Source organism: Atractosteus spatula, unplaced genomic scaffold (genome assembly GCF_055471065.1).
Source record: "Atractosteus spatula isolate fAtrSpa1 unplaced genomic scaffold, fAtrSpa1.hap1 Scaffold_21, whole genome shotgun sequence".
Lineage (NCBI taxonomy): Eukaryota > Metazoa > Chordata > Actinopteri > Semionotiformes > Lepisosteidae > Atractosteus > Atractosteus spatula.
Genome location: NW_028296775.1, coordinates 86,091 through 107,775, shown reverse-complemented (window position 1 = coordinate 107,775; position 21,685 = coordinate 86,091). Strand labels below are relative to the sequence as shown.

The following is a 21,685-nucleotide window of genomic DNA, read 5'->3' as shown; positions in this document are numbered from 1 at the left end:
CGCGCCCGCCCAAGGCCGGCGTCGGGCATCGCTTCTCGGCCTTTTGGCTAAGATCAAGTGTAGTATCTGTTCTTATCAGTTTAATATCTGATACGTCCCCCATCGGGGGACCACATATTAAACGGATTTTTGGAACAGGGAGCTGGATCAGGAGCTTGCTCCGTCCTCTCCACGCATCGGCCCGGTATTGCAGCGCCTCCGGGAACGGTGCACTACCTTCTCTCAGCGGTGAAAAGACAGACGTAGCTAGCAAGCAAGCGAGGTGGACCGGAGCTCCTTCCTCTCCGGTCTCGTCTCTCGTCCATCTGTGTGTCTCTGTGTCTCTCTCTCTCCCCCTCCCCGTTCCCGTGCTCCCTCCGTGCACTTTCCCGCGCCTCGACTCTCTCGGCAAGCAGGCCGGCCCCCTTTTCGGCTCCCGTGCGTTTTCCCTCCAAAAAACTTAGTTTTTTCCTCCTTTTTCCAGGGAGGCAGGCGTGGCTTGTGTGTGTGTGTGTGTGTGTGTGTGTGTGTGTGTGTGTGTGTGTGTGTGTGTGTGTCCCCGTCCTTGCAGGCGGGCCCCTTTCGACAGCCGGCCGTTTTCCCTCCAAAAAACTTAGTATATACACCTTTTCTTTCTTTTTTTCGGCAGGCAGGCAGGTGTGTGTGTGTCCCCGTCCCTCCCGAGAGAGCGCTGCCCCTTGCCTCTGCCCGCAGGTGCCGACGGTCCGCTTTCGCTTGCAGCTCACTCGGCACGGCTGCTGCTGGTGGGAGGGGCCTAAGCTAAGGAGGCCGGCCGGCTGGCGCCCCCCGCGGCTGCGGTCGTTGTCGGGCCGTTGACAGGAGATCAAAGAGCAGGGCCCCCGCCCGGGACTGGCGGGCAGGCAGGCGAGCAAGCAGGCAGGCAAGAGAGGGGGAGAGCGGAGTCCGGGCGGCCGGCAGCCGCGTGCGGACCGGGCTCCAGAGGCGTCGGCCTGCGCCGCTGCGCGCCAGCCGGACGCCCGCGCGCCCGCCCAAGGCCGGCGTCGGGCATCGCTTCTCGGCCTTTTGGCTAAGATCAAGTGTAGTATCTGTTCTTATCAGTTTAATATCTGATACGTCCCCCATCGGGGGACCACATATTAAACGGATTTTTGGAACAGGGAGCTGGATCAGGAGCTTGCTCCGTCCTCTCCACGCATCGGCCCGGTATTGCAGCGCCTCCGGGAACGGTGCACTACCTTCTCTCAGCGGTGAAAAGACAGACGTAGCTAGCAAGCAAGCGAGGTGGACCGGAGCTCCTTCCTCTCCGGTCTCGTCTCTCGTCCATCTGTGTGTCTCTGTGTCTCTCTCTCTCCCCCTCCCCGTTCCCGTGCTCCCTCCGTGCACTTTCCCGCGCCTCGACTCTCTCGGCAAGCAGGCCGGCCCCCTTTTCGGCTCCCGTGCGTTTTCCCTCCAAAAAACTTAGTTTTTTCCTCCTTTTTCCAGGGAGGCAGGCGTGGCTTGTGTGTGTGTGTGTGTGTGTGTGTGTGTGTGTGTCCCCGTCCTTGCAGGCGGGCCCCTTTCGACAGCCGGCCGTTTTCCCTCCAAAAAACTTAGTATATACACCTTTTCTTTCTTTTTTTCGGCAGGCAGGCAGGTGTGTGTGTGTCCCCGTCCCTCCCGAGAGAGCGCTGCCCCTTGCCTCTGCCCGCAGGTGCCGACGGTCCGCTTTCGCTTGCAGCTCACTCGGCACGGCTGCTGCTGGTGGGAGGGGCCTAAGCTAAGGAGGCCGGCCGGCTGGCGCCCCCCGCGGCTGCGGTCGTTGTCGGGCCGTTGACAGGAGATCAAAGAGCAGGGCCCCCGCCCGGGACTGGCGGGCAGGCAGGCGAGCAAGCAGGCAGGCAAGAGAGGGGGAGAGCGGAGTCCGGGCGGCCGGCAGCCGCGTGCGGACCGGGCTCCAGAGGCGTCGGCCTGCGCCGCTGCGCGCCAGCCGGACGCCCGCGCGCCCGCCCAAGGCCGGCGTCGGGCATCGCTTCTCGGCCTTTTGGCTAAGATCAAGTGTAGTATCTGTTCTTATCAGTTTAATATCTGATACGTCCCCCATCGGGGGACCACATATTAAACGGATTTTTGGAACAGGGAGCTGGATCAGGAGCTTGCTCCGTCCTCTCCACGCATCGGCCCGGTATTGCAGCGCCTCCGGGAACGGTGCACTACCTTCTCTCAGCGGTGAAAAGACAGACGTAGCTAGCAAGCAAGCGAGGTGGACCGGAGCTCCTTCCTCTCCGGTCTCGTCTCTCGTCCATCTGTGTGTCTCTGTGTCTCTCTCTCTCCCCCTCCCCGTTCCCGTGCTCCCTCCGTGCACTTTCCCGCGCCTCGACTCTCTCGGCAAGCAGGCCGGCCCCCTTTTCGGCTCCCGTGCGTTTTCCCTCCAAAAAACTTAGTTTTTTCCTCCTTTTTCCAGGGAGGCAGGCGTGGCTTGTGTGTGTGTGTGTGTGTGTGTGTGTGTGTGTGTGTCCCCGTCCTTGCAGGCGGGCCCCTTTCGACAGCCGGCCGTTTTCCCTCCAAAAAACTTAGTATATACACCTTTTCTTTCTTTTTTTCGGCAGGCAGGCAGGTGTGTGTGTGTCCCCGTCCCTCCCGAGAGAGCGCTGCCCCTTGCCTCTGCCCGCAGGTGCCGACGGTCCGCTTTCGCTTGCAGCTCACTCGGCACGGCTGCTGCTGGTGGGAGGGGCCTAAGCTAAGGAGGCCGGCCGGCTGGCGCCCCCCGCGGCTGCGGTCGTTGTCGGGCCGTTGACAGGAGATCAAAGAGCAGGGCCCCCGCCCGGGACTGGCGGGCAGGCAGGCGAGCAAGCAGGCAGGCAAGAGAGGGGGAGAGCGGAGTCCGGGCGGCCGGCAGCCGCGTGCGGACCGGGCTCCAGAGGCGTCGGCCTGCGCCGCTGCGCGCCAGCCGGACGCCCGCGCGCCCGCCCAAGGCCGGCGTCGGGCATCGCTTCTCGGCCTTTTGGCTAAGATCAAGTGTAGTATCTGTTCTTATCAGTTTAATATCTGATACGTCCCCCATCGGGGGACCACATATTAAACGGATTTTTGGAACAGGGAGCTGGATCAGGAGCTTGCTCCGTCCTCTCCACGCATCGGCCCGGTATTGCAGCGCCTCCGGGAACGGTGCACTACCTTCTCTCAGCGGTGAAAAGACAGACGTAGCTAGCAAGCAAGCGAGGTGGACCGGAGCTCCTTCCTCTCCGGTCTCGTCTCTCGTCCATCTGTGTGTCTCTGTGTCTCTCTCTCTCCCCCTCCCCGTTCCCGTGCTCCCTCCGTGCACTTTCCCGCGCCTCGACTCTCTCGGCAAGCAGGCCGGCCCCCTTTTCGGCTCCCGTGCGTTTTCCCTCCAAAAAACTTAGTTTTTTCCTCCTTTTTCCAGGGAGGCAGGCGTGGCTTGTGTGTGTGTGTGTGTGTGTGTGTGTGTGTGTGTGTGTGTGTGTGTGTGTGTGTGTGTCCCCGTCCTTGCAGGCGGGCCCCTTTCGACAGCCGGCCGTTTTCCCTCCAAAAAACTTAGTATATACACCTTTTCTTTCTTTTTTTCGGCAGGCAGGCAGGTGTGTGTGTGTCCCCGTCCCTCCCGAGAGAGCGCTGCCCCTTGCCTCTGCCCGCAGGTGCCGACGGTCCGCTTTCGCTTGCAGCTCACTCGGCACGGCTGCTGCTGGTGGGAGGGGCCTAAGCTAAGGAGGCCGGCCGGCTGGCGCCCCCCGCGGCTGCGGTCGTTGTCGGGCCGTTGACAGGAGATCAAAGAGCAGGGCCCCCGCCCGGGACTGGCGGGCAGGCAGGCGAGCAAGCAGGCAGGCAAGAGAGGGGGAGAGCGGAGTCCGGGCGGCCGGCAGCCGCGTGCGGACCGGGCTCCAGAGGCGTCGGCCTGCGCCGCTGCGCGCCAGCCGGACGCCCGCGCGCCCGCCCAAGGCCGGCGTCGGGCATCGCTTCTCGGCCTTTTGGCTAAGATCAAGTGTAGTATCTGTTCTTATCAGTTTAATATCTGATACGTCCCCCATCGGGGGACCACATATTAAACGGATTTTTGGAACAGGGAGCTGGATCAGGAGCTTGCTCCGTCCTCTCCACGCATCGGCCCGGTATTGCAGCGCCTCCGGGAACGGTGCACTACCTTCTCTCAGCGGTGAAAAGACAGACGTAGCTAGCAAGCAAGCGAGGTGGACCGGAGCTCCTTCCTCTCCGGTCTCGTCTCTCGTCCATCTGTGTGTCTCTGTGTCTCTCTCTCTCCCCCTCCCCGTTCCCGTGCTCCCTCCGTGCACTTTCCCGCGCCTCGACTCTCTCGGCAAGCAGGCCGGCCCCCTTTTCGGCTCCCGTGCGTTTTCCCTCCAAAAAACTTAGTTTTTTCCTCCTTTTTCCAGGGAGGCAGGCGTGGCTTGTGTGTGTGTGTGTGTGTGTGTGTGTGTGTGTGTGTGTGTGTGTGTGTGTGTGTCCCCGTCCTTGCAGGCGGGCCCCTTTCGACAGCCGGCCGTTTTCCCTCCAAAAAACTTAGTATATACACCTTTTCTTTCTTTTTTTCGGCAGGCAGGCAGGTGTGTGTGTGTCCCCGTCCCTCCCGAGAGAGCGCTGCCCCTTGCCTCTGCCCGCAGGTGCCGACGGTCCGCTTTCGCTTGCAGCTCACTCGGCACGGCTGCTGCTGGTGGGAGGGGCCTAAGCTAAGGAGGCCGGCCGGCTGGCGCCCCCCGCGGCTGCGGTCGTTGTCGGGCCGTTGACAGGAGATCAAAGAGCAGGGCCCCCGCCCGGGACTGGCGGGCAGGCAGGCGAGCAAGCAGGCAGGCAAGAGAGGGGGAGAGCGGAGTCCGGGCGGCCGGCAGCCGCGTGCGGACCGGGCTCCAGAGGCGTCGGCCTGCGCCGCTGCGCGCCAGCCGGACGCCCGCGCGCCCGCCCAAGGCCGGCGTCGGGCATCGCTTCTCGGCCTTTTGGCTAAGATCAAGTGTAGTATCTGTTCTTATCAGTTTAATATCTGATACGTCCCCCATCGGGGGACCACATATTAAACGGATTTTTGGAACAGGGAGCTGGATCAGGAGCTTGCTCCGTCCTCTCCACGCATCGGCCCGGTATTGCAGCGCCTCCGGGAACGGTGCACTACCTTCTCTCAGCGGTGAAAAGACAGACGTAGCTAGCAAGCAAGCGAGGTGGACCGGAGCTCCTTCCTCTCCGGTCTCGTCTCTCGTCCATCTGTGTGTCTCTGTGTCTCTCTCTCTCCCCCTCCCCGTTCCCGTGCTCCCTCCGTGCACTTTCCCGCGCCTCGACTCTCTCGGCAAGCAGGCCGGCCCCCTTTTCGGCTCCCGTGCGTTTTCCCTCCAAAAAACTTAGTTTTTTCCTCCTTTTTCCAGGGAGGCAGGCGTGGCTTGTGTGTGTGTGTGTGTGTGTGTGTGTGTGTGTGTGTGTGTGTGTGTGTGTGTGTGTGTGTCCCCGTCCTTGCAGGCGGGCCCCTTTCGACAGCCGGCCGTTTTCCCTCCAAAAAACTTAGTATATACACCTTTTCTTTCTTTTTTTCGGCAGGCAGGCAGGTGTGTGTGTGTCCCCGTCCCTCCCGAGAGAGCGCTGCCCCTTGCCTCTGCCCGCAGGTGCCGACGGTCCGCTTTCGCTTGCAGCTCACTCGGCACGGCTGCTGCTGGTGGGAGGGGCCTAAGCTAAGGAGGCCGGCCGGCTGGCGCCCCCCGCGGCTGCGGTCGTTGTCGGGCCGTTGACAGGAGATCAAAGAGCAGGGCCCCCGCCCGGGACTGGCGGGCAGGCAGGCGAGCAAGCAGGCAGGCAAGAGAGGGGGAGAGCGGAGTCCGGGCGGCCGGCAGCCGCGTGCGGACCGGGCTCCAGAGGCGTCGGCCTGCGCCGCTGCGCGCCAGCCGGACGCCCGCGCGCCCGCCCAAGGCCGGCGTCGGGCATCGCTTCTCGGCCTTTTGGCTAAGATCAAGTGTAGTATCTGTTCTTATCAGTTTAATATCTGATACGTCCCCCATCGGGGGACCACATATTAAACGGATTTTTGGAACAGGGAGCTGGATCAGGAGCTTGCTCCGTCCTCTCCACGCATCGGCCCGGTATTGCAGCGCCTCCGGGAACGGTGCACTACCTTCTCTCAGCGGTGAAAAGACAGACGTAGCTAGCAAGCAAGCGAGGTGGACCGGAGCTCCTTCCTCTCCGGTCTCGTCTCTCGTCCATCTGTGTGTCTCTGTGTCTCTCTCTCTCCCCCTCCCCGTTCCCGTGCTCCCTCCGTGCACTTTCCCGCGCCTCGACTCTCTCGGCAAGCAGGCCGGCCCCCTTTTCGGCTCCCGTGCGTTTTCCCTCCAAAAAACTTAGTTTTTTCCTCCTTTTTCCAGGGAGGCAGGCGTGGCTGTGTGTGTGTGTGTGTGTGTGTGTGTGTGTGTGTGTGTGTGTGTGTGTGTGTGTGTGTGTGTGTCCCCGTCCTTGCAGGCGGGCCCCTTTCGACAGCCGGCCGTTTTCCCTCCAAAAAACTTAGTATATACACCTTTTCTTTCTTTTTTTCGGCAGGCAGGCAGGTGTGTGTGTGTCCCCGTCCCTCCCGAGAGAGCGCTGCCCCTTGCCTCTGCCCGCAGGTGCCGACGGTCCGCTTTCGCTTGCAGCTCACTCGGCACGGCTGCTGCTGGTGGGAGGGGCCTAAGCTAAGGAGGCCGGCCGGCTGGCGCCCCCCGCGGCTGCGGTCGTTGTCGGGCCGTTGACAGGAGATCAAAGAGCAGGGCCCCCGCCCGGGACTGGCGGGCAGGCAGGCGAGCAAGCAGGCAGGCAAGAGAGGGGGAGAGCGGAGTCCGGGCGGCCGGCAGCCGCGTGCGGACCGGGCTCCAGAGGCGTCGGCCTGCGCCGCTGCGCGCCAGCCGGACGCCCGCGCGCCCGCCCAAGGCCGGCGTCGGGCATCGCTTCTCGGCCTTTTGGCTAAGATCAAGTGTAGTATCTGTTCTTATCAGTTTAATATCTGATACGTCCCCCATCGGGGGACCACATATTAAACGGATTTTTGGAACAGGGAGCTGGATCAGGAGCTTGCTCCGTCCTCTCCACGCATCGGCCCGGTATTGCAGCGCCTCCGGGAACGGTGCACTACCTTCTCTCAGCGGTGAAAAGACAGACGTAGCTAGCAAGCAAGCGAGGTGGACCGGAGCTCCTTCCTCTCCGGTCTCGTCTCTCGTCCATCTGTGTGTCTCTGTGTCTCTCTCTCTCCCCCTCCCCGTTCCCGTGCTCCCTCCGTGCACTTTCCCGCGCCTCGACTCTCTCGGCAAGCAGGCCGGCCCCCTTTTCGGCTCCCGTGCGTTTTCCCTCCAAAAAACTTAGTTTTTTCCTCCTTTTTCCAGGGAGGCAGGCGTGGCTTGTGTGTGTGTGTGTGTGTGTGTGTGTGTGTGTGTGTGTGTGTGTGTGTGTGTGTGTGTCCCCGTCCTTGCAGGCGGGCCCCTTTCGACAGCCGGCCGTTTTCCCTCCAAAAAACTTAGTATATACACCTTTTCTTTCTTTTTTTCGGCAGGCAGGCAGGTGTGTGTGTGTCCCCGTCCCTCCCGAGAGAGCGCTGCCCCTTGCCTCTGCCCGCAGGTGCCGACGGTCCGCTTTCGCTTGCAGCTCACTCGGCACGGCTGCTGCTGGTGGGAGGGGCCTAAGCTAAGGAGGCCGGCCGGCTGGCGCCCCCCGCGGCTGCGGTCGTTGTCGGGCCGTTGACAGGAGATCAAAGAGCAGGGCCCCCGCCCGGGACTGGCGGGCAGGCAGGCGAGCAAGCAGGCAGGCAAGAGAGGGGGAGAGCGGAGTCCGGGCGGCCGGCAGCCGCGTGCGGACCGGGCTCCAGAGGCGTCGGCCTGCGCCGCTGCGCGCCAGCCGGACGCCCGCGCGCCCGCCCAAGGCCGGCGTCGGGCATCGCTTCTCGGCCTTTTGGCTAAGATCAAGTGTAGTATCTGTTCTTATCAGTTTAATATCTGATACGTCCCCCATCGGGGGACCACATATTAAACGGATTTTTGGAACAGGGAGCTGGATCAGGAGCTTGCTCCGTCCTCTCCACGCATCGGCCCGGTATTGCAGCGCCTCCGGGAACGGTGCACTACCTTCTCTCAGCGGTGAAAAGACAGACGTAGCTAGCAAGCAAGCGAGGTGGACCGGAGCTCCTTCCTCTCCGGTCTCGTCTCTCGTCCATCTGTGTGTCTCTGTGTCTCTCTCTCTCCCCCTCCCCGTTCCCGTGCTCCCTCCGTGCACTTTCCCGCGCCTCGACTCTCTCGGCAAGCAGGCCGGCCCCCTTTTCGGCTCCCGTGCGTTTTCCCTCCAAAAAACTTAGTTTTTTCCTCCTTTTTCCAGGGAGGCAGGCGTGGCTTGTGTGTGTGTGTGTGTGTGTGTGTGTGTGTGTGTGTGTGTGTGTGTGTGTGTGTGTCCCCGTCCTTGCAGGCGGGCCCCTTTCGACAGCCGGCCGTTTTCCCTCCAAAAAACTTAGTATATACACCTTTTCTTTCTTTTTTTCGGCAGGCAGGCAGGTGTGTGTGTGTCCCCGTCCCTCCCGAGAGAGCGCTGCCCCTTGCCTCTGCCCGCAGGTGCCGACGGTCCGCTTTCGCTTGCAGCTCACTCGGCACGGCTGCTGCTGGTGGGAGGGGCCTAAGCTAAGGAGGCCGGCCGGCTGGCGCCCCCCGCGGCTGCGGTCGTTGTCGGGCCGTTGACAGGAGATCAAAGAGCAGGGCCCCCGCCCGGGACTGGCGGGCAGGCAGGCGAGCAAGCAGGCAGGCAAGAGAGGGGGAGAGCGGAGTCCGGGCGGCCGGCAGCCGCGTGCGGACCGGGCTCCAGAGGCGTCGGCCTGCGCCGCTGCGCGCCAGCCGGACGCCCGCGCGCCCGCCCAAGGCCGGCGTCGGGCATCGCTTCTCGGCCTTTTGGCTAAGATCAAGTGTAGTATCTGTTCTTATCAGTTTAATATCTGATACGTCCCCCATCGGGGGACCACATATTAAACGGATTTTTGGAACAGGGAGCTGGATCAGGAGCTTGCTCCGTCCTCTCCACGCATCGGCCCGGTATTGCAGCGCCTCCGGGAACGGTGCACTACCTTCTCTCAGCGGTGAAAAGACAGACGTAGCTAGCAAGCAAGCGAGGTGGACCGGAGCTCCTTCCTCTCCGGTCTCGTCTCTCGTCCATCTGTGTGTCTCTGTGTCTCTCTCTCTCCCCCTCCCCGTTCCCGTGCTCCCTCCGTGCACTTTCCCGCGCCTCGACTCTCTCGGCAAGCAGGCCGGCCCCCTTTTCGGCTCCCGTGCGTTTTCCCTCCAAAAAACTTAGTTTTTTCCTCCTTTTTCCAGGGAGGCAGGCGTGGCTTGTGTGTGTGTGTGTGTGTGTGTGTGTGTGTGTGTCCCCGTCCTTGCAGGCGGGCCCCTTTCGACAGCCGGCCGTTTTCCCTCCAAAAAACTTAGTATATACACCTTTTCTTTCTTTTTTTCGGCAGGCAGGCAGGTGTGTGTGTGTCCCCGTCCCTCCCGAGAGAGCGCTGCCCCTTGCCTCTGCCCGCAGGTGCCGACGGTCCGCTTTCGCTTGCAGCTCACTCGGCACGGCTGCTGCTGGTGGGAGGGGCCTAAGCTAAGGAGGCCGGCCGGCTGGCGCCCCCCGCGGCTGCGGTCGTTGTCGGGCCGTTGACAGGAGATCAAAGAGCAGGGCCCCCGCCCGGGACTGGCGGGCAGGCAGGCGAGCAAGCAGGCAGGCAAGAGAGGGGGAGAGCGGAGTCCGGGCGGCCGGCAGCCGCGTGCGGACCGGGCTCCAGAGGCGTCGGCCTGCGCCGCTGCGCGCCAGCCGGACGCCCGCGCGCCCGCCCAAGGCCGGCGTCGGGCATCGCTTCTCGGCCTTTTGGCTAAGATCAAGTGTAGTATCTGTTCTTATCAGTTTAATATCTGATACGTCCCCCATCGGGGGACCACATATTAAACGGATTTTTGGAACAGGGAGCTGGATCAGGAGCTTGCTCCGTCCTCTCCACGCATCGGCCCGGTATTGCAGCGCCTCCGGGAACGGTGCACTACCTTCTCTCAGCGGTGAAAAGACAGACGTAGCTAGCAAGCAAGCGAGGTGGACCGGAGCTCCTTCCTCTCCGGTCTCGTCTCTCGTCCATCTGTGTGTCTCTGTGTCTCTCTCTCTCCCCCTCCCCGTTCCCGTGCTCCCTCCGTGCACTTTCCCGCGCCTCGACTCTCTCGGCAAGCAGGCCGGCCCCCTTTTCGGCTCCCGTGCGTTTTCCCTCCAAAAAACTTAGTTTTTTCCTCCTTTTTCCAGGGAGGCAGGCGTGGCTTGTGTGTGTGTGTGTGTGTGTGTGTGTGTGTGTGTCCCCGTCCTTGCAGGCGGGCCCCTTTCGACAGCCGGCCGTTTTCCCTCCAAAAAACTTAGTATATACACCTTTTCTTTCTTTTTTTCGGCAGGCAGGCAGGTGTGTGTGTGTCCCCGTCCCTCCCGAGAGAGCGCTGCCCCTTGCCTCTGCCCGCAGGTGCCGACGGTCCGCTTTCGCTTGCAGCTCACTCGGCACGGCTGCTGCTGGTGGGAGGGGCCTAAGCTAAGGAGGCCGGCCGGCTGGCGCCCCCCGCGGCTGCGGTCGTTGTCGGGCCGTTGACAGGAGATCAAAGAGCAGGGCCCCCGCCCGGGACTGGCGGGCAGGCAGGCGAGCAAGCAGGCAGGCAAGAGAGGGGGAGAGCGGAGTCCGGGCGGCCGGCAGCCGCGTGCGGACCGGGCTCCAGAGGCGTCGGCCTGCGCCGCTGCGCGCCAGCCGGACGCCCGCGCGCCCGCCCAAGGCCGGCGTCGGGCATCGCTTCTCGGCCTTTTGGCCAAGACCAGGGGAGAGATCGTTGGACTGCTACCAGTGCCTGCAGACGTTTGGATCCAGAGGGAATTTTCGTGTTGCTGGTTCCTGTTTTCCGGAGAGTTGCCTTTTTTTTGCAAGGAGGATACTTTGAAGACCTTTGCGAAGAGCGTCGGAAGGCTGTTTTCCCGCAATGGCCGAGGGCCAGGCCCCCCCCGGGTGGGCCAGCCAGGCTCCTCGGCTGAAATGGACCTTGCGCTTTAAATGGGTGAGAGAGAAAGAAATGATGGGTAGATATGAGTTTGAATGCAAAATTTTGTTTGGAATTTTGAAAGTTTTACCGAGTGAAGTGAAATGTCTGCAAGGAAACAGGCCTTTTGGCTTTTTTGATGCTACCTTTAACAGCGACCAGATTTACAAGAGAGTCTCTGGGATGTGTGAGGAGATGGTGAATGACGAACTGTTACGGGACTTTGACGTTTTGGGTCTGGCTCAGGACGATGTGCGATTTATAATTGTAAACATGCATGACCCCTTCATTGAGGACGACATTATTACTGCTTACCTGTGGATGCATGTGGATGTCCTGGCAGGTCCCCAGATAATTGGTGACAGATTCCGGGTCTGGAATGGGAGGCGCAGATACCAGGTGCGCCTCAGGCGGAATGTTGGGCGCGCGGACGGGTTTTCGCACCCCCCGTCGGCCTTCTTCCTGGGTCAAAGCAAAGGCTACATTTATTATCAGAACCAGCCGTCCTACTGCAGAAAGTGTTGTTCCTTCGGCCACATGGACAAAGACTGCACTGCCACCTCCTGTTCGAGGTGTGGAGCACGGGACCACACTAAAGGGAGATGTTTCCAGAAAACTTGCTCTCTGTGTGGGGATACAAACCATCTGTACAGAGAATGCGTATGGAGAGACCCGGAGATGGCCAGGGAACAAGAGAGAGGCTTCCCAGATGCCGCACCGGTGGAATCTGACTCGGAGCAAGAAGGAGATGAGGAAGACGAAAGAAGAGAGGAAGGCAAAGGAACTGAGAAGACAGAGGGGAACAGGAATGAAAACGTCGAAACAGGTGACGGCAAAGAGATCGAGGGTGAAGAGAGAGCAGAGGTGGATGTGAGTGAAGCATCAGACACCGGTTTGGACAGCAGCGGTAGCTTACCTGCTGGTCAGGTGGCTAGAGCCGTGGACCTGTTCGAGCACCTGCCGCAAGATGACCTGGCGATGGACCTGGGTGACTTCGACCTGGAGGGGAATGTGGCAGTCCAGAAAAGGCCAAGGGAGGATTCCGAAGAAGAGCTGCCTGCGGGGGAGGAGAAGAAGGCCAAGGAGGACGTTCACGCAGAGGAGGGTGTAGAGGAAGGCATGGTGATGGAGTCCTCCCCTGAGCGGGAGGAGGCTGCAGTGTCGCATTGGGGTCAGAAGGGGCACCTGTCAAGAGAAAGAGTACCGGAGTCGCCTTACCTGCGCTGCGTTTCGGTGGCTCCGAGCGTGGTGCAGTCCACTTCTGAGGAGGAAGGCTCAACCCCTTATAGGACAAGTGACACAAGTTCTTCGGAGACGGACAGCTCTGCAGAACCAGATGTGGATCCTGGGGGGAGAGATGATGGGAGGTCGAGATGACCTTCAAAATCCTAACTGTAAATGTTAGGGGATTGAAAAATAGGTCGAAAAGGATTGCTGTGTTTAAAATTTTGCGTGAAAATAAGTTTGATATATGTTTTTTACAGGAAGTGCATTTGGGTGGTGATACAGATGTGAAGCGGTTCTCTAAAGATTGGGAATCGGGGAAGTCCTTTTGGTGTGTGGGGGGAGTACACTCTTCTGGGGTTGGTATATTATTTGGGAATAACCGCATTGATGTTACAGAAACTTACTTTGTGCGGCCAGGGAGAATTCTTGTGGTGGATGGGGTATACTTAAACACAAAAATGAGATTTATAGTCGTTTATGCACCGGCGGATAGGACATCAAGGGGGGGTTTCTTTGCAGACTTAGTCCCCTGGTGTGTGACTAATAGAAAACTAGTGATTGCCGGTGATTTTAATGAAGATCTAATTAAAAGAACAGCAGGATCCCTAGAAATTAACAAATTGTTGAGGGATTTTGACCTTTTTGATAGTTTTAGTTTTAAAGGGCCCGCAGCAGTAGGGTTGATTCCCCCAGTTACTTGGAGGAATGCAGCAGGGGCCGCCAAAAGATTGGATTACGTGTTCTTGTCTCGAGGGTTGGCGATTGCTAAAGCCTCGGTCATACCCTTTTATTTTTCCGATCACGAACTGCTGGTGGTGGAGGTGGAAGGTGTGGGGGTTAAGTTTGGTCCAGGTTACTGGAAATTAAACACAGCCGTGCTGAGTGAGGACGGTTACAAGGAGCTAATTAGAGACAAATGGTCCTTTTGGCTAGGACAGAAACAAGAGTGGCCGTCATTAATTCAATGGTGGGAGTATGTTAAGTGGCAGGTGAAGCAAATCTCAATTCGGTATTGTAAGCGCCGAAACCAAAGAAAGAACTTTGAAGTGAGAAGGCTTCAAAAAGAGTTGGAAAACATGTATGAGGAGACAAACAAAGGTGTAGATTTTAATTTCTCGAAAGCCCAGGAGCTGAAGGCGCGACTTAGAGAACTTTACCTTAGACAACCCAGAGAGCTTTTAATTAGAGCTGGCATCGGCTTTCTGGATGGACAAGAAGAGGTCTCAGGTCTGCTTTTTAAATCAGTTAAAGCCAAGCGGGTTAAAAGAGCATTCGGGAGTTTGTTTACTGCAGAGGGGGAGGTGGTAAGTACTCCGCATGGAATGTTGGATGAAGCCGTAAAGTACTTTACTACTTACTTTAATAAGAGGGAGGGGGAGTCAGTAAAGGGGGTTGGTGGTTTGGAGCACATTGAGAAGAAGGTCAGTGCGGAGGAAAATAGGGCTTTAGCGACACGCATTGAGCTAGCCGAAGCTGAGGGGGCGACTCGGAGAATGAAAACTGGGAAAGTTCCGGGGGTTGATGGCATCCCGGTAGAATTTTACCTGACTTTCTGGGATTTGATAGGCTCATCGCTGCTTGAAGTCTTTCAAGCAATTCTAGATGGTGGAGATTTGGGAGACACAATGGCACAGGGAGTTTTGTCTCTGTTATTTAAGAAAGGGGATCCTAAGAGGCTAGAAAATTGGAGGCCTATCCAATTATTGTGTGTCGAATACAAAATTTTGGCAAAAATATTGTGTGATAGGTTAAAGAAAGTCCTGCCATCAGTAATACAGCCGGATCAGACCTGTGGCGTGGCGGGTAGGTCCCTACACTGGAACCTTGGCCTGCTCAGAGATACTATTGCTTGGGCAGAAGACAGACATCAGTGTCTGTTGATAGCCAGTCTTGACCAAGAAAAGGCATTCGATAGGGTGGATCATCAATGCTTATGGGATGTGTTAGATCGTTATGGAGTCAGCAGCAGTTTCATCTCTTGGCTGAAGGCCCTGTATGGAGGTGCTTCCACCAGAGTCAACATAAATGGCTTTATGAGTGAACCCTTTGATGTAAGCAAGGGTGTCAGACAAGGCTGTCCTTTGTCCCCAATCTTATATGTGGTCTACGTAGAGCCACTACTGGAGATGATAAGACGAGATAGAAGGGTTGAGGGTATAGTGATCCCGGGAAGCGGAGGCCTCCAAACTAAAGTGTTGGCCTACGCGGATGATGTTGTCCTAACTTTGAGCTCAGACAGAAGCCTTTTAGTCGCACTGGAGCTGATAGAAGTCTTTAACCAATGCACAGGTGCAAGACTGAACAGAAATAAGAGCAGTGTGCAGTATTTCGGCCCATGGAGTAACAGGGATGAGGTGGTAGGAGGTCTGTCTCTAGAAATGAATTCCTTGAAGATACTAGGGGTGTGTTTTGATAGGGAAGGGGCTGGAAGAAGGAATTGGGAGACTCGGTTATCCCAGGTGAGTAGCAAACTCGGCCTATGGAAAAAAAGATCACTGTCCTATTCAGGGAAGGTTTTGGTTCTCAAAGGTGACATCTTACCAAGTCTCGTGCACATTGCAAAGGTCTTTCCTATGCCTGCTTGTTTCAGACGCTCCTTAACTAAGATGGTTTTTGATTTTGTATGGGGGGGTGGTTATGAGTATGTGAAGCGTCTAGATATGTACAGGGACATCAGTGAGGGAGGCAGAGAAGTCCCAGATTTACCCATTAAACTAGACGCCATATTTGTGGCCGATCTGTGTAAAGCGGTAGATGACAAGATCTTATACAAACATCAGTTCTTTGTTCGGCTCTGGTTCGCCTGGGTCGTCAGGCCTTCAGAAGTGTGGAGGAATGACGTTCCCAAGGCTGAAATCCTACCATGGTTCTACGAACATGCGGCCGTATGGTTAAGGAAGTACGCAAAAGATGCGGACAGGCCAGTGATTATCTCCCACAGGCTCTTATATAAGACAGCTAAGAGCAGTGAAAAGGGATCCAATGTTGTGGTTCCCACTGATGTATGGAAAAGGGTGCAACCTAAGAGCCTGGATAACAGGCTCAAAGATTTAAATTGGATGTGTGTGTGGGGACGTCTGCCAGTAAGGGAGGTGATGCACAGACATAAGCTGGCTCGTTCAGCGACTTGCCCAAGACCGCAATGTGCAGAGGTGGAGTCAATCACTCATGTGTTCTGGGGTTGCAGGATTGCAAAAGCAGTGTGGGGGCAGATGTCGGACCTTTTTGATAAATTGGAACCGGGGTTTGTTCTATCTGGAGATAAAATCCTGAGACGGTGGAGCAGGTCTTCAAGATCTGTGAGACGTGACCTTGTAATCTGGTTTTTAATCAGTATAGTAAAATTTGTGTTATGGGGATCGAGAAACAATCTGGTCAAACATGGTCATGTGGAAGGGGCTGGGGCAATATGTGGGAGGGTTCGTTTTGAGCTGCATAAGATGTTGTCAGTAGAGGTGCGTAGGTGGGGTTTTCACGCAGCAAAAGAAAAATGGAAACCGCTGTTGGACTAATGGAATAAGTTTTGCCGTTGGTGGATTGTGATTTATGTTCTGTGATTTTGTCTTGTATTGTTATAATAAATGTAAAAAAAAAAAAAATCTGTTCTTATCAGTTTAATATCTGATACGTCCCCCATCGGGGGACCACATATTAAACGGATTTTTGGAACAGGGAGCTGGATCAGGAGCTTGCTCCGTCCTCTCCACGCATCGGCCCGGTATTGCAGCGCCTCCGGGAACGGTGCACTACCTTCTCTCAGCGGTGAAAAGACAGACGTAGCTAGCAAGCAAGCGAGGTGGACCGGAGCTCCTTCCTCTCCGGTCTCGTCTCTCGTCCATCCGTGTGTCTCTGTGCCTCTGTGTCTCTCTCTCCCCCTCCCCGTTCCCGTGCTCCCTCGGTGCGCTTTCCCGCGCCTCGACTCTCTCGGCCAGCAGGCCGGCCCCCTTTTCGGCTCCCGTGCGTTTTCCCTCCAAAAAACTTAGTTTTTTCCTCCTTTTCCCTGGGAGGCAGGCGTGGCTTGTGTGTGTGTGTGTGTGTGTGTGTGTGTGTGTGTGTGTGTCCCCGTCCTTGCAGGCGGGCCCCTTTCGACAGCCGGGCGTTTTCCCTCCAAAAAACTTAGTATATACACCTTTTCTTTCTTTTTTTTCCGCAGGCAGGCAGGCAGGCAGGCAGGCGTGTGTGTGTGCGCGCGCGTCCCCGTCCCTCCCGAGAGAGAGAGCTGCCCCTTGCCTCTGCCCGCAGGTGCTGGCGGTCCGCTTTCGCTTGCAGCTGGTTGGGCACAGCTGCTGCCGGTGGGAGGGGCCTAAGCTAAGGAGGCCGGGCGGCTGGCGCCCCCCGCGGCTGCGGTCGTTGTCGGGCCGTTGACAGAAGATCAAAGAGCAGGGCCCCCGCCCGGGACTGGCAGGAAGGCAGGCAGGCAAGAGAGAGGGGGAGCAGAGTCCGGCGGCAGGCCTCTGGCTGCAGGGAGGCCGGCAGCTGCGCGGGTCCCGGGCTCCAGAGGAGAGTCGGCCTGCGCCACTGTGCGCCAGCGGAACGCCCGCGCGTCGGTCCGCGCCTTTGGGGGTATCGCTTCTCGGCCTTTTGGCTAAGATCAAGTGTAGTATCTGTTCTTATCAGTTTAATATCTGATACGTCCCCCATCGGGGGACCACATATTAAACGGATTTTTGGAACAGGGAGCTGGATCAGGAGCTTGCTCCGTCCTCTCCACGCATCGGCCCGGTATTGCAGCGCCTCCGGGAACGGTGCACTACCTTCTCTCAGCGGTGAAAAGACAGACGTAGCTAGCAAGCAAGCGAGGTGGACCGGAGCTCCTTCCTCTCCGGTCTCGTCTCTCGTCCATCCGTGTGTCTCTGTGCCTCTGTGTCTCTCTCTCCCCCTCCCCGTTCCCGTGCTCCCTCGGTGCGCTTTCCCGCGCCTCGACTCTCTCGGCCAGCAGGCCGGCCCCCTTTTCGGCTCCCGTGCGTTTTCCCTCCAAAAAACTTAGTTTTTTCCTCCTTTTCCCTGGGAGGCAGGCGTGGCTTGTGTGTGTGTGTGTGTGTGTGTGTGTGTGTGTGTGTGTGTCCCCGTCCTTGCAGGCGGGCCCCTTTCGACAGCCGGGCGTTTTCCCTCCAAAAAACTTAGTATATACACCTTTTCTTTCTTTTTTTTCCGCAGGCAGGCAGGCAGGCAGGCAGGCGTGTGTGTGTGCGCGCGCGTCCCCGTCCCTCCCGAGAGAGAGAGCTGCCCCTTGCCTCTGCCCGCAGGTGCTGGCGGTCCGCTTTCGCTTGCAGCTGGTTGGGCACAGCTGCTGCCGGTGGGAGGGGCCTAAGCTAAGGAGGCCGGGCGGCTGGCGCCCCCCGCGGCTGCGGTCGTTGTCGGGCCGTTGACAGAAGATCAAAGAGCAGGGCCCCCGCCCGGGACTGGCAGGAAGGCAGGCAGGCAAGAGAGAGGGGGAGCAGAGTCCGGCGGCAGGCCTCTGGCTGCAGGGAGGCCGGCAGCTGCGCGGGTCCCGGGCTCCAGAGGAGAGTCGGCCTGCGCCACTGTGCGCCAGCGGAACGCCCGCGCGTCGGTCCGCGCCTTTGGGGGTATCGCTTCTCGGCCTTTTGGCTAAGATCAAGTGTAGTATCTGTTCTTATCAGTTTAATATCTGATACGTCCCCCATCGGGGGACCACATATTAAACGGATTTTTGGAACAGGGAGCTGGATCAGGAGCTTGCTCCGTCCTCTCCACGCATCGGCCCGGTATTGCAGCGCCTCCGGGAACGGTGCACTACCTTCTCTCAGCGGTGAAAAGACAGACGTAGCTAGCAAGCAAGCGAGGTGGACCGGAGCTCCTTCCTCTCCGGTCTCGTCTCTCGTCCATCCGTGTGTCTCTGTGCCTCTGTGTCTCTCTCTCCCCCTCCCCGTTCCCGTGCTCCCTCGGTGCGCTTTCCCGCGCCTCGACTCTCTCGGCCAGCAGGCCGGCCCCCTTTTCGGCTCCCGTGCGTTTTCCCTCCAAAAAACTTAGTTTTTTCCTCCTTTTCCCTGGGAGGCAGGCGTGGCTTGTGTGTGTGTGTGTGTGTGTGTGTGTGTGTGTGTGTGTGTCCCCGTCCTTGCAGGCGGGCCCCTTTCGACAGCCGGGCGTTTTCCCTCCAAAAAACTTAGTATATACACCTTTTCTTTCTTTTTTTTCCGCAGGCAGGCAGGCAGGCAGGCAGGCGTGTGTGTGTGCGCGCGCGTCCCCGTCCCTCCCGAGAGAGAGAGCTGCCCCTTGCCTCTGCCCGCAGGTGCTGGCGGTCCGCTTTCGCTTGCAGCTGGTTGGGCACAGCTGCTGCCGGTGGGAGGGGCCTAAGCTAAGGAGGCCGGGCGGCTGGCGCCCCCCGCGGCTGCGGTCGTTGTCGGGCCGTTGACAGAAGATCAAAGAGCAGGGCCCCCGCCCGGGACTGGCAGGAAGGCAGGCAGGCAAGAGAGAGGGGGAGCAGAGTCCGGCGGCAGGCCTCTGGCTGCAGGGAGGCCGGCAGCTGCGCGGGTCCCGGGCTCCAGAGGAGAGTCGGCCTGCGCCACTGTGCGCCAGCGGAACGCCCGCGCGTCGGTCCGCGCCTTTGGGGGTATCGCTTCTCGGCCTTTTGGCTAAGATCAAGTGTAGTATCTGTTCTTATCAGTTTAATATCTGATACGTCCCCCATCGGGGGACCACATATTAAACGGATTTTTGGAACAGGGAGCTGGATCAGGAGCTTGCTCCGTCCTCTCCACGCATCGGCCCGGTATTGCAGCGCCTCCGGGAACGGTGCACTACCTTCTCTCAGCGGTGAAAAGACAGACGTAGCTAGCAAGCAAGCGAGGTGGACCGGAGCTCCTTCCTCTCCGGTCTCGTCTCTCGTCCATCCGTGTGTCTCTGTGCCTCTGTGTCTCTCTCTCCCCCTCCCCGTTCCCGTGCTCCCTCGGTGCGCTTTCCCGCGCCTCGACTCTCTCGGCCAGCAGGCCGGCCCCCTTTTCGGCTCCCGTGCGTTTTCCCTCCAAAAAACTTAGTTTTTTCCTCCTTTTCCCTGGGAGGCAGGCGTGGCTTGTGTGTGTGTGTGTGTGTGTGTGTGTGTGTGTGTGTGTGTCCCCGTCCTTGCAGGCGGGCCCCTTTCGACAGCCGGGCGTTTTCCCTCCAAAAAACTTAGTATATACACCTTTTCTTTCTTTTTTTTCCGCAGGCAGGCAGGCAGGCAGGCAGGCAGGCGTGTGTGTGTGCGCGCGCGTCCCCGTCCCTCCCGAGAGAGAGAGCTGCCCCTTGCCTCTGCCCGCAGGTGCTGGCGGTCCGCTTTCGCTTGCAGCTGGTTGGGCACAGCTGCTGCCGGTGGGAGGGGCCTAAGCTAAGGAGGCCGGGCGGCTGGCGCCCCCCGCGGCTGCGGTCGTTGTCGGGCCGTTGACAGAAGATCAAAGAGCAGGGCCCCCGCCCGGGACTGGCAGGAAGGCAGGCAGGCAAGAGAGAGGGGGAGCAGAGTCCGGCGGCAGGCCTCTGGCTGCAGGGAGGCCGGCAGCTGCGCGGGTCCCGGGCTCCAGAGGAGAGTCGGCCTGCGCCACTGTGCGCCAGCGGAACGCCCGCGCGTCGGTCCGCGCCTTTGGGGGTATCGCTTCTCGGCCTTTTGGCCTAAGATCCCGTGTGCGTGGCCTGACCGCGGCTCGGGTTCTGAAGCCAAAGGAGGGAAGAGACGGACGGCGCAGCTTTTTTAAGCGACGGCGATTTTTTTCCGTGGCGGAAGGGACTCCGGCCACTTTGAGAATGGAGAAGATTTCCAGCAGGACCGCAAGACCAAGGCACACTGTACGTTTCGTGTTGCGAGAGGAGGCTTCGGACAAGGATTTTGCCAAGAGAGACGCTTTCGAGGACGTCGTCCTTTTCAAGCACCTGGCCTTGCAGCCTGAAGACATCTATTGCCTGCAGAACTTTCCAGGTAAAAGGATTTTTGATTTGTCACTATTTTCTGCGGTACAGTGCACGAAAATATGGTCCACATTGGCTGCTCGCAGACAGGAGGAACCTTTTGTTCATTTTTATCTCGAACCTTTGTTTGCTCGCGAGTCGAGACCCATATGGGTCCATATGAATAATCCTTTCACCCCGGAAGCAGACATCGTCAACTTTCTTAAAAGATTTGTTGACGTGCAAGATACAGGGACAAAAGTAATGGACAGGAAGAGAGTCTGGAACGGCAAAAGAAGGTTTCTTGTGCGTTTCAGAGCAGACCCCAGCGCAGAGGATGGGCTTTTGCACCCCCCTGCACACTTTTCAATTGGAGCTTACACAGGTTACCTGAACTATCCAGACCAGCCTTTCGCATGCAGACGGTGTAACCAGAGAGGCCACTACGCTGCCGACTGTGAAGCGGAGGTCTGCCGAAGATGCGACACCGTGGGACACAGCACCTTGATGTGCAGAGCCGAGCCAAAGTGCAATCTGTGCGGGGCTTCTGGACACATCTACAAGGTATGCCCGATAAAAGCACGGAGTTTCGCAGCAGTGACGGGTGGCTCCTTGGCAGTGCGTGCAACCGCAGCTCCTCTTACGGAAGACAGGGCAGCTGCGCCAGCAGAGAGATCGACACCGGTGTCACTGGTCCCGGACGCTGCTGAGGAGGAGATGGAACCTGAGGGGGTGGAACAAGGGCATAAAGAAACGGATCACGGGCAGACGACAACAGCACTTACCTCAGCAGATGATCGCCACGGCCAGGAAGAAGCGGAGATCCCGGTGAGCGCAGAGGGGGTCCCGGTGAGTGCAGAGGAGGAAGATGGGGTCTCGCTCGCCTCGCTTGAGCAACTGAGAGAGTTGGCGGAGGGCTCAAGCGTGCCCCCTGCGGAGAAAGAAATGTCAGATTGGGGAGAGATAGTGGATACTGCGGAGGCCATGGACACTGCCCTGGCCAAGAAGGGTGGGAAAAGGAAGGCGGAACACTATGCGCCCTTCCTGGTGAAAAAACCGGGCATGGACCCTCTGGACTACCTCGAGTCGATGGCCACAGATTCGTTGGCCCAGACTGAATCCACGCCATTAGGAACGGAGGGTGAGGTAAGTGGTGTGGGAGTCCCCCCCCTCACGGCGGAACCAGGAATGTCTTCGAGCTGTGTCATTCCAGAGACTGAGCTGACCCCGACCCCGGCAGGAGCCCCTGAGGAATGCATGCAGCCACGTGTCGCCCTGCAGAGGAAAGAACAGGACGTCTTTATTTTCGCAGAGGTACCCTTGAAATTCAAGGTATTTTGTAAATGGGACGAAAAGGCCAGCAAACTGATCTGGCCTTCGACCTTTAACAAGCAGCAGCTATCCCCGGCAGGGATCGTGGTGCGGTGTGGGCACTTTGGTGAGGAGATCACAACTCTGGAGGTAAGAGGCTGTAACCAGATGGACGCAGTCGCTAAGAAGATAGCGCTAAACAACCTGGTTAAGGAATGGTTTGCGGGCGACGGAGATCTGAAAGAGAGGTACGAGAGGGAGGTGGAAAGACGCCCAGGCAACGTGGTGGTGAA

At 58.6% G+C, this 21,685-nt stretch overlaps 15 non-coding genes across 15 annotated transcripts; all 15 read left to right on the top strand.

The window, feature by feature from the left end:
* Positions 1-27: 27 nt before the first annotated feature.
* On the top strand, positions 28-218 carry LOC148808486 (U2 spliceosomal RNA). The gene has a single exon (XR_016088147.1). It is a non-coding gene; the product is annotated as a U2 spliceosomal RNA (small nuclear RNA).
* Positions 219-1,007: 789 nt separating this feature from the next.
* On the top strand, positions 1,008-1,198 carry LOC148808485 (U2 spliceosomal RNA). The gene has a single exon (XR_016088146.1). It is a non-coding gene; the product is annotated as a U2 spliceosomal RNA (small nuclear RNA).
* Positions 1,199-1,965: 767 nt separating this feature from the next.
* LOC148808484 (U2 spliceosomal RNA) lies at positions 1,966-2,156 on the top strand. The gene has a single exon (XR_016088145.1). It is a non-coding gene; the product is annotated as a U2 spliceosomal RNA (small nuclear RNA).
* Positions 2,157-2,925: 769 nt separating this feature from the next.
* Positions 2,926-3,116, top strand: LOC148808483 (U2 spliceosomal RNA). Its single transcript, XR_016088138.1, has one exon. It is a non-coding gene; the product is annotated as a U2 spliceosomal RNA (small nuclear RNA).
* Positions 3,117-3,907: 791 nt separating this feature from the next.
* LOC148808482 (U2 spliceosomal RNA) lies at positions 3,908-4,098 on the top strand. Its single transcript, XR_016088130.1, has one exon. It is a non-coding gene; the product is annotated as a U2 spliceosomal RNA (small nuclear RNA).
* Positions 4,099-4,885: 787 nt separating this feature from the next.
* LOC148808481 (U2 spliceosomal RNA) lies at positions 4,886-5,076 on the top strand. The gene has a single exon (XR_016088122.1). It is a non-coding gene; the product is annotated as a U2 spliceosomal RNA (small nuclear RNA).
* Positions 5,077-5,869: 793 nt separating this feature from the next.
* On the top strand, positions 5,870-6,060 carry LOC148808480 (U2 spliceosomal RNA). The gene has a single exon (XR_016088111.1). It is a non-coding gene; the product is annotated as a U2 spliceosomal RNA (small nuclear RNA).
* A 796-nt stretch (positions 6,061-6,856) lies between these two features.
* Positions 6,857-7,047, top strand: LOC148808479 (U2 spliceosomal RNA). Its single transcript, XR_016088099.1, has one exon. It is a non-coding gene; the product is annotated as a U2 spliceosomal RNA (small nuclear RNA).
* A 791-nt stretch (positions 7,048-7,838) lies between these two features.
* Positions 7,839-8,029, top strand: LOC148808478 (U2 spliceosomal RNA). Its single transcript, XR_016088088.1, has one exon. It is a non-coding gene; the product is annotated as a U2 spliceosomal RNA (small nuclear RNA).
* A 789-nt stretch (positions 8,030-8,818) lies between these two features.
* Positions 8,819-9,009, top strand: LOC148808477 (U2 spliceosomal RNA). The gene has a single exon (XR_016088077.1). It is a non-coding gene; the product is annotated as a U2 spliceosomal RNA (small nuclear RNA).
* A 767-nt stretch (positions 9,010-9,776) lies between these two features.
* On the top strand, positions 9,777-9,967 carry LOC148808476 (U2 spliceosomal RNA). Its single transcript, XR_016088066.1, has one exon. It is a non-coding gene; the product is annotated as a U2 spliceosomal RNA (small nuclear RNA).
* Positions 9,968-15,774: 5,807 nt separating this feature from the next.
* LOC148808475 (U2 spliceosomal RNA) lies at positions 15,775-15,958 on the top strand. Its single transcript, XR_016088142.1, has one exon. It is a non-coding gene; the product is annotated as a U2 spliceosomal RNA (small nuclear RNA).
* Positions 15,959-16,771: 813 nt separating this feature from the next.
* On the top strand, positions 16,772-16,962 carry LOC148808474 (U2 spliceosomal RNA). Its single transcript, XR_016088055.1, has one exon. It is a non-coding gene; the product is annotated as a U2 spliceosomal RNA (small nuclear RNA).
* An 813-nt stretch (positions 16,963-17,775) lies between these two features.
* Positions 17,776-17,966, top strand: LOC148808473 (U2 spliceosomal RNA). Its single transcript, XR_016088044.1, has one exon. It is a non-coding gene; the product is annotated as a U2 spliceosomal RNA (small nuclear RNA).
* Positions 17,967-18,779: 813 nt separating this feature from the next.
* Positions 18,780-18,970, top strand: LOC148808472 (U2 spliceosomal RNA). Its single transcript, XR_016088033.1, has one exon. It is a non-coding gene; the product is annotated as a U2 spliceosomal RNA (small nuclear RNA).
* Positions 18,971-21,685: the final 2,715 nt, after the last annotated feature.